At 51.5% G+C, this 9723-nt stretch overlaps 1 protein-coding gene across 1 annotated transcript in view; it reads left to right on the top strand.

Annotated features, from left to right (window-relative positions):
• Positions 1–1132: 1132 nt before the first annotated feature.
• The window catches only part of LOC138283048 (C-type lectin domain family 2 member L-like), a 733614-nt gene continuing 725023 nt past the window's right edge, over positions 1133–9723 (top strand). Inside the window, exon 1 of the mRNA XM_069221187.1 lies at positions 1133–1239. The gene's annotated coding sequence lies outside the window, so the exon portion shown is untranslated. The remainder of the gene's footprint in view (positions 1240–9723) is intronic.

Raw genomic sequence — 9723 nt, 5'->3', positions numbered from 1 at the left:
TGTGGTGTATTGTATTGTATGTACATGTGGCCTTATCTATGATGGAAGCACCATCCGACCATTGAAAGAAAGAATTCAAGAACATTTGAGAGCTATTCGAACGTCGAACATCAACTATCCCTTTGCCACCCATTACAATGAGGCACATGGACAAAGAGAAGCCATGGACATTTCTGTACATGGGATCAACTCCTTGAACAGAACACTACGAGGAGGTAATCATATCTTCGCCCTGAGATGCCTAGAGAGCAGGTGGATCATTAAACTGCGTGCAGTAGAACGGGGTCTCAACATCCAAAAAGATCTCCATGTATTCCTCTAATTTCGCATGATTGCAAAACCTTCCTTCCTGCCTCCTTAACCATTGTGTGTCTACCACTGTTATTTTCCTCAGTGCTTATTTTTATATACTGACAGCCAATTGGGGGTTACAGTGTATTTTTCAAAAGAGAACATCACAATGTCGCCATTTAGATAGTCTCCTTCTATCATATCAATATGTAGTATGTTCTCTCCAGACCCTTCTTATTCTTCGCTACATCGCTTTCATTTACTGTTTACCAATATTATATCACTGATCACGCGTTATTATGTCTGTGCATGTAAATAATGATATCATTCCTGTTTGCATTATTTACATAGGATGTTTTCTTTACCGTACAGTATACCACATATGTATTTTAGGATAGTTCAATTAGAATAGTATCCATATATATATCCATGTACACTATGTGGACAGTACTTGTATGTGATGTACTTGATTCGTCATCGAGAGTCAATACATAGTAACCTTGTTTGTCAGCTCTTTGGTCTCCACATGCCACATCTTATGATTTTCTTTGATTTGCTTTATGGGCTTTCTCTGGTACGTCTTGTATTTTCTAGAACTTGACTTATGGGCGTGACTAACCTTCACTCGCGTCTCCATGTTATTTATTTAATTTTGACTATCTACGTGCTGTGTTTTGCATATCTTATTCCTTTCCCCGGTATGCTACTGTTACTACTCGCAATATGGCGCCCGTTTTGTGCTCGTCCTTTCTCTCTACGTTTACATGATGTAGAGTTCACTTGTTTTGGTATGGTTTAGTCCCTCTTCTATTTCGGAGCAGGCGCATTTAGACGCCGTTTCTCCCACAGTTACTCCTTCACATTACACGGCAGCGTTATCATGCGCTGCGCGTGTTCCGTTTTTTTCCTAGCTTCCAGTCCATGATTGCGGGACTCTCACTCACACAGGTATGGGTTTTATTTTATTTTATTTTAGAGCTGCATGCCTCTCTATACTATTTGGAGAGGAGGTATTGGAGGACACTCGTTTTGGTCCACGTGGTTAGTGTTATGTGCCCTGTAAACAGTGCACGTTTACTTTGTACCACCGGCCTGGGACACCAGCGGTGCGATTGGGAGCAGCGTTCGCGCAGCAAATAATTCACCCGTACACCGTGCTCATAGTTTCAACCTGCCGGCGCCAAACTGCCCGGCTCTCTTTATTTCCTCTGAGCCCTGACGTCAGGACCCTACCATTTGATCCACCAACAGAGGGTCCCTGCTCTCATCACCATATCGGTGCGAGTCACCCCTCGTCAGGGCTCCTGGTACACTCCAGGGCCGGACATAACAGTTAGCACTTGCTTCTTTTCATTGTTATGTTTCTAGATACAGGAGGTTTTCTACATGCCATGATGTGGCAGTTACACGAAGTGAGCTATGGGTTTGACCGATGTATTATAATGCTATATTTATGCAATATGCCGATATATCTATATATTTGTGGTATCATCTTAGTTATTTAACAAGGCCAGCTCCCATATCAGTCACTTCCTTTTCACTTTGCCGTTCGGGGGCGAGGGTGGTTTGTATTAGTATTATTCCTATTTACGTTTTTTCATCTGGCGACTTAGGTCTAATAGGTTGGGTTAGTGGCTCTATTCATTTAATTACAAGCAGTAAGTCCTTCGTATACTTAAGAGAAGGCTGCTCGTTTAGGATTTGTTTTTTTGGTATTTTTTCACTTCCTCCTGGTAGGTTTTTGTGATCTGGGGTCTTTGTCACTGTTCTTATATTCTACTTCTATCGATTCCTTTCAGGCTTTGGTCCAGTTTAGACCTCCATGTGACTTGTTGTTTGCATTATGGATGCATGCTCTTTAAGTTTCCTTTTATTTGGGAAACTATACTATTTCCATTAATACTACGGACCAGCATATTGGATCTCTCCTTTATCCGGGTAGGTGTGTTTATGCCTGACATTTCAAAATATTGTTCTTTGATCTCTTTTCCGTCTCTGTTCTTTACAACTATTGTTTTCTAGTTTGCTATTCATTTCTATATTGTTGTTCGTCCTTCAGTTATAGGTATTCTCCTTGAGATCTGACAGAAGCATCTCCCATACAATTATTTTGTTAAAAACTGCATCGTTCGAGGTAAACTCTTTGTCCCACATGGTTTCCAATCTTATTTTAATTGTTGTATTATACGTGGGGAGCACACCGGGGACTCTTATTTCGTCATTCTTTTCATTTACTTTCTCCTTCTTCACGGAGTGCCCTTTTTTACCATTTTTTCACTCATAATGTTATGAGTTCTTACTTTCTCTATCCATCCACTAATTTTATACAAGGTCTGAAGTTGGTGTTATTACTCACTAATTGGGTTGTTCTCTGTTGTTAAGGGTGAATGCACTATAAAAAGTGTTTGTGTTATTTTGTATTATGCCTTGTAATTTTAATTTGAATAATTCAAGTATATTTTCAGCTACACCTCTGTGATTGTACCTACCGGCTGGTAGCGTCAGTATGTGTAAAACAATGTCCATCTGTTCTGTTTCAGCCTTGAAAAAGTCCTATAGGACGAAACGCGTGTTGGCTGGTTTCTGTTTTCTCTTATATTCATCTTTGATACATGGACACTAAGGGGGTCATTCCAACCTTGGCGGTAAAAGGCGCTTACCGCCGTGCAGAAGACCGCCAACACACCGCCGCGGCCGCGGTAAACCGCCACGGTCATTCTGACCCACAACAGGCAAACCGCCAAAATACAGACATCCACAAAAGTCCGCCACACCAAAGGCCAGCGAGAAACTGGCGATGACCAAACCTCTACCGTCACGCCAACAGAAATACGCCCACACCATCACGACACACGTATCCACGCGGCGGTCTTTCAACCGCGGTATTCCATTGGCGGTACACACCACCGCGCTCAAAATACACACACACATACAAAACACCGCCAAATTGGACAATTCCAAATACACACACCTGATACACATACAAACACCACTTCCACACACCCATTACAATATAAAACACACACCCACATCACCCACAAACCTCCACTCCAACAGAATCGGGAACACGCACAGAGAAAAGAGATCCGAGCACCCAGACGCGCATTTTACTTTCACCCAGCAATATTACCACGCACTTCACACAACACACCAATACACATCACCACACTTAGCACCACACAATCCACCCCACACATCACCCACACCACCCCATGGCACCGCAAAGACACCCCAGGTTTTCTGAGGATGAACTCAGGGTCATGGTGGAGGAAAATGTACGGGTAGAGCCACAGCTCTTCGGGACACAGGTGCAGCACACCACCATTGCCAGGAAGATGGAGCTATGGAGCAGAATAGTCAATAGGGTCAACGCTGTGGGACAGCACCCAAGAAATAGGGACGACATCAGGAAGCGGTGGAACGACCTACGGGGGAAGGTGCGTTCAATGGTATCCAGGCACAACATCGCGGTGCAGCGGACTGGCGGCGGACCCCGACCTCCTCCCCCAGAATTTACAACATGGGAGGAGCAGGTCTTGGCGATCCTGCATCCTGAGGGCCTCGCAGGAGTAGGTGGAGGAATGGACTCTGGTAAGTCTTATCTTCACTACTTCATCCCCCCCACCCCACCAACATGCCAACTCATACCCCCACCCTCACCCCCATCACACCTACTCCTTGCAAATGTCTCACCATCACAACCCACCCATCCCAACCCCAAGCCCTGCATGTGACCACAAAGCATGGACACCAATCACCAAAGCATGCCCACTGCACATACCCATCCCCCCCCCAAACCACCGACACAAAAGCCCCCACACGGGAATGCCAGCACTGGGGTACACTGGCACCCACCCATTGCACGCTATGGCACACACAGATGCAATAACCATACCTTTATACCCCTGCAGGACCCGAACGCCACGTCACTGCGCAGGAGGGTCCACAAATGTCCACTCCACCCCCAGAAGAGGCCCACAGTGATGACAGCACCTCTGTCGACCTGGATCTAGATGACCAGCCCGGCCCATCGGGGACCTCGGGACAGTCGGTTCCCCTCAGACAGCCACAGGCCACAGCAGACCTTCCCCCCTCTGGTAACACCAGCACAGCACCCACCCAGCGGGCCCATCCCTCTGTCCCCAGGACACGTCAATCAGCGGTGTGTCCACCACTACAGGGCACCCAGGCTAACCCACCACCCCAACAACAACAGGGACCTGGGGGCAGTGGTAGTGGGCACACTGTCCAGGGGACAGAGGCCCAGGGAAACAGGGGAACTGGGAGGGCTGCTGTGCGACAGGGGGGGGACAGGCCCAGGGAACCCACTCTCCACGAGGCCCTCTCCTCCATCATGGGAGCCTACCATCATTCCCAGGAGACGATGGCGACGGTCCTGGGCAGGTTTCAGGAGATCCAGCTCCTGCAGGAGGAACAGTATATGGGGTTCAGGGAGGAACTACGAAACATCAGTTCCGCCCTGGGCACCATCGTAGGGGCTCTGAATCAGGTAGTCACCACATTGCGGGACACTGTGGCACCACAAAGGGCCCCTCACACTAGCATGGACCAAGAACTGCCTACCACCTCTGCCTGCGCTAGTGGACAGGAGGCCCCGCCACAGGACCAACAGGCCACCAGCACCCCACCCCCTGCAGAAGGAGAACCACCCCGTAAGCGGGCCCTGAGATCCAGGAAGAAGACAGAGTAAGATGCCAAGACCCCCGCCAGGAAAGGATACCTCCCTGATTGTCATCCCACTGTCCCACATTGTCACCCTGTCCATCCTTAAACTGCCCCTGCTCCACTTTCCACAGGCATTTGGACAAAGGACCTGTGATACTAATAGTCAGGACTCTGCCATGGACATTCCTCCACCATCACCCCTCACCGATATGCAACCACCCACCAATATAGAGCACTGAAATAAACACAGTTATTGCACAAAACATTCAGGAGTCTGGCTGTGATTTTGTACAAATGTATTAGACATTACCTTGCCAAAATGCTTATTTACATTGTGATGCCAACATACCACTGTCACACAGCTGTAGTCCATGGGGAAACAAAGCAGATGTCACGCAGTGGGGCCCACATCTCTGAAATCGGAAGAGAAAGTCACAACTCAGTTACCATACACTGGGGGAAAAGGTCAGACAGTAGAGAGGTAGTAGTGTTTAAGTAAATGTAATATGCCGGTGTGGAATCTTACCTGTGTGTCATTGAAAATACTGCTGTATTACTGTGTTCCTGTTGTCTATGTCGTCCTCTTCGGCTTCCTCGTCTTCACTCTCCACAGGCTCCACAGCTGCAACAACACCACCATCTGGACCATCCTCCTGCAGAAAAGGCACCTGGCATCGCAAAGCCAGGTTGTGAAGCATACAGCAGGCCACGATGATCTGGCACACCTTCTTTGGTGAGTAGAATATGGACCCACCTGTCATATGGAGGAGGCGGAACCTGGCCTTCAGGAGGCCGAAGGTTCGCTCGATCACCCTCCAAGTTCGCCCATGGGCCTCATTGTACCATTCCTCTGCCCTTGTCCTGGGATTCCTCACTGGGGTCAGTAGCCATGACAGGTTGGGGTAACCAGAGTCACCAATTAGCCACACACGGTGCCTCTGGAGTTGACCCATCACGTAAGGGATGCTGCTATTCCGCATGATGTACGCGTCGTGCACTGACCCAGGGAACTTGCCATTAACATGGGAGATGTACTGGTCAGCCAAACACACCATCTGTACATTCATTGAATGATAACTCTTCCTGTTCCTGTACACCTGTTCACTCCTGCTGTTGGGGACCAAAGCAACATGTGTCCCATCAATGGCACCTATGATGTTAGGGATATGTCCAAGGGCATAGAAATCGCCCTTCACTGTAGGCAAATCCCCCACCTCAGGGAAAACGATGTAGCTCCGCATGTGTTTCAGCAGGGCAGACAACACTCTGGACAACACCTTGGAAAACATAGGCTGAGACATCCCTGATGCTATGGCCACTGTTATTTGAAATGACCCACTTGCAAAGAAATGGAGTAATGACAGAACCTGCACTAGAGGGGGGATCCCTGTGAGTTGGCGGATTGGTGACATCAGGTCTGGCTCCAGCTGGGCACACAGTTCATGAATAGTGGCTCGGTCAAGCCTGTATGTCAGTATGACATGTCTTTCCTCCATTGTCGACAGGTCCACCAGCGGTCTGTACACGGGAAGATTCCTCCATCTCCTCGCATGTCCCAGCGGACGGTGCCTATGAAGGACAACAGCGAGCACAGAGTCAATCAACCCACAGGTACGTGACCACAGCTTGCACATAACACGATTCCCAATGCATTGAATGGGTTGTATGAGTGTTGATGCAAGGCCTAGGTATGTGTGACGCAGTAGAAAGTAAGCCATGTGGGCCCCTGAAATGGCGGCTGCCTGACCTGTGAAGTGCGACAATGGGATGTGAGGTAAATGCGCTGGCGTGGCACACCGTGGCAGTAGGCGGTCGAAGACCGCGGCGCAAAGCAGCATTGGTTAACATTGAACCCTATGGGTCTCAGGAGCCAATGACGATGTGCGCCGGCGGTCGCAGTACGCACCGCCGCGGGCGTGACCGCCATTTTCTATCTGCTTAATCACTCGATACCTGATCTTCGACAGGAGAGGACCTACACTGTAAGTGCTGCTGTGACCTCGGTCTGGAAGAGACAATGGCTCATGCGACTGGGGAAAGGGCCCCTGCCTTTACTGCTCAGGAGTTGGAGAAACTTGTGGATGGGGTCCTCCCCCAGTATGCGCTACTCTACGGTCCTCCAGACCATCAGGTAAGTACACTGGGACCATGCTTTGAGGGCAATGCCTGTGTTGAGTGGGGTGGATGAAAGATGGTGGGGAGGGGAGCGATTGAGGCATGCATCAAACAACGGATGAGAGCATGTGCCACATGGCAAGGGTAGGGATGGGGGGCCACTCACATTAAGCATGCAGAAGGTGATGACTATTTTTCTCTCCCTGTACATGTCACATAGGTCAGCGCCCGCCAGAAGATCGATATTTGGCGTGCCATCGCCAAGGACGTCCGGACCCTGGGGGTCCACCACAGACGGGGCACCCACTGCCGGAAGAGATGGGAGGACATCCGACGCTGGAGCAGGAAGACGGCGGAGGCTCAGCTGGGGATGGCCTCCCAACGTGGGAGGGGTGCCAGTCGGACTTTGACCCCCCTGATGTCCCGGATCCTGCCGGTGGCCTACCCCGATTTGGATGGGCGCGTGAGGACATCACAGCAGACACAAGGGGGTGAGTACACTCTCATTCTGCTGACTTTGCGCGCAGTGGAGGTGTCTGGGTGGGGGAGGAGGGCTGTGGGTATCCCTAGGCCAGGGCGATTTCTGTAGGCTAGGCCCCTCCATAAGGCATGGCCCTGTGCCCCCGCCCCCCACCTCAGTAGGGTGCGAAGAACAGCTATTCATGGCCCTGTGTCATCTATATGTGCAGATGTCGTCCATACGCTTGTAGGCCATGTCCCACGGATTGGGTAGTGGACCCCAAGTGTGCAGCGTAGTGCAGGGGACTTCTGTGTCTGTCCTGTCCGCCAACGGTGTCACCCATGCATGCACTCAACATGTCTTTATTTTTCTCCCACCCCCTTTTTTGTGGTCTTCCTGTTCATGTGTGCATTAGCATCATCAGGCGGAGGAGAAGTGGCATCGGAGCACGAGGGAGCTGCAACCCACATGGCCATGGAGGGCCATGCAACGGACTCCGAATTCACCAGTGGGACAGAGGGCGAGGGGAGCTCCACAGCGGGGACTCGGGCAGATATCAGTGACATGGACTCGTCCTCTGAAGGGAGCTCCCTTGTGGTGGCGGCAACATCTGTGCCCCCCGCAACAACAGGTACAGCCGCCACCCACCGCACCAGCACCGCCCTCACAGCAGCCCCTCAGCGTTTGCCCCGTGCCCGCTCACCCAGGAAGGTGGGCATCTCCTTCGCCCCAGGCACCTCAGGCCCTGCCCCAGTCACCCCTGCTGCCCTCAGTGAGGAGGTCATTGACCTCCTGAGGACGCTCACTGTTGGGCAGTCTACCATTTTGAATGCCATCCAGGGTGTCGAAAGAGAGGTGCACCAGAGTAATGCATACCTGGAGGGCATTCATTCTGGTCAGGCTGCCCTTCAGCGATCGTTCAACACTCTGGCCTCAGCACTGATGGCAGCCATTGTCCCTGTCTCTAGCCTCCCCCCTCCAACTTCCTCCACCCATACCCTATCACCTGTACCTCTGCCTATCCCAGACACACCATCAGACCAGCCTGCACACACCTCAACACCCAAGGGAAGCTCAGCCAGACATAAGCACCACACATCACACAGGCATTCACACAAGCAACATCCACATACAGACATACCAACACCCACTGCCTCCACTGTGTCCCCCCCCTCCTCGTCTCCCTCCTCCCTCCCTGTCACGTCTCCACTCACACCTGCATGCACAACATCTTCAGCCACTACGTCCATCACCAGCACATACACCAGAACCCCCGCACACGTGCAGTCACCACCCCCACTACCATTTACACGTCCCCTGTGTCCTCTCCCAGTGTGTCTGTGACCCCCTCATCCAAGATACACAAACGCAGGCAGCCACCCACCCAACAGTCATCCACCTCACGACAGCCTCCAGCCCAAGCACCTGCACCCAAAGACACCAGACTTAAAACTCCTACAACCACAGCCTCTTCTTGCACTCCCATACCCACTACACCTACCCGTCCCACTGCTCCTAAAAAGCTTTTCCTGTCCAAATTTAACCTCTTTCCACCGACTCCCCCACCCCGTCCATGTCATAGGACAACAGTCAGCACCTCAGCCACGACAAAACCGGGCCCTGTCATGACAGTCTGCCATGGACTGTGGAGTCCCCCACCCTCCAGGGCAGCCAGTTCAGTACGGAGCCAAGGCACGGGCAGCCCACCCCCGGAGAAACATCCGAAGATAGGCAGTGGCCGGTCCGAGAGGGTGAAAACACCAGGGACTAAAACCCCTACCATGGCTCCGGCAGGAAGTGTGGAGCCAGCTGGCACACCGCCCAAGGTGGAGAAGGGCCACAGGCGATCAGGGAAGGCTGGGAAGGGCAGCACGCCCGACAACACCGCCATCAGCCCAGCTGGCCAGGAGGGCCCCGCCAGCCCCATCCCAGGTGGGCAGGAGGACACCAACAGGCCCGATACTGCAGCCCAGGAGGTCCCCGCCAGCCACAGGACAGGTGGCAAATGACCTCCATGCCATGGCCGGATCCGCTGAACTGGGCACTTCATCCTAAGCACCGCTGCACTGGGCCCTTCATCTCAAGCACCGCTGAACTGGGCCCTTCATCAAAAGCACTGCTGAACTGGCACCGCCGTCTCAAGCACCGCTGAACTGGGCCCTTCATCTCAA

The sequence above is a fragment of the Pleurodeles waltl genome, chromosome 2_2, assembly GCF_031143425.1.
Source record: "Pleurodeles waltl isolate 20211129_DDA chromosome 2_2, aPleWal1.hap1.20221129, whole genome shotgun sequence".
Classification (NCBI taxonomy): Eukaryota; Metazoa; Chordata; class Amphibia; order Caudata; family Salamandridae; genus Pleurodeles; species Pleurodeles waltl.
The sequence above is the reverse complement of the archived record's forward strand: the minus strand, read 5'-3'. Positions and strand labels throughout refer to the sequence as shown.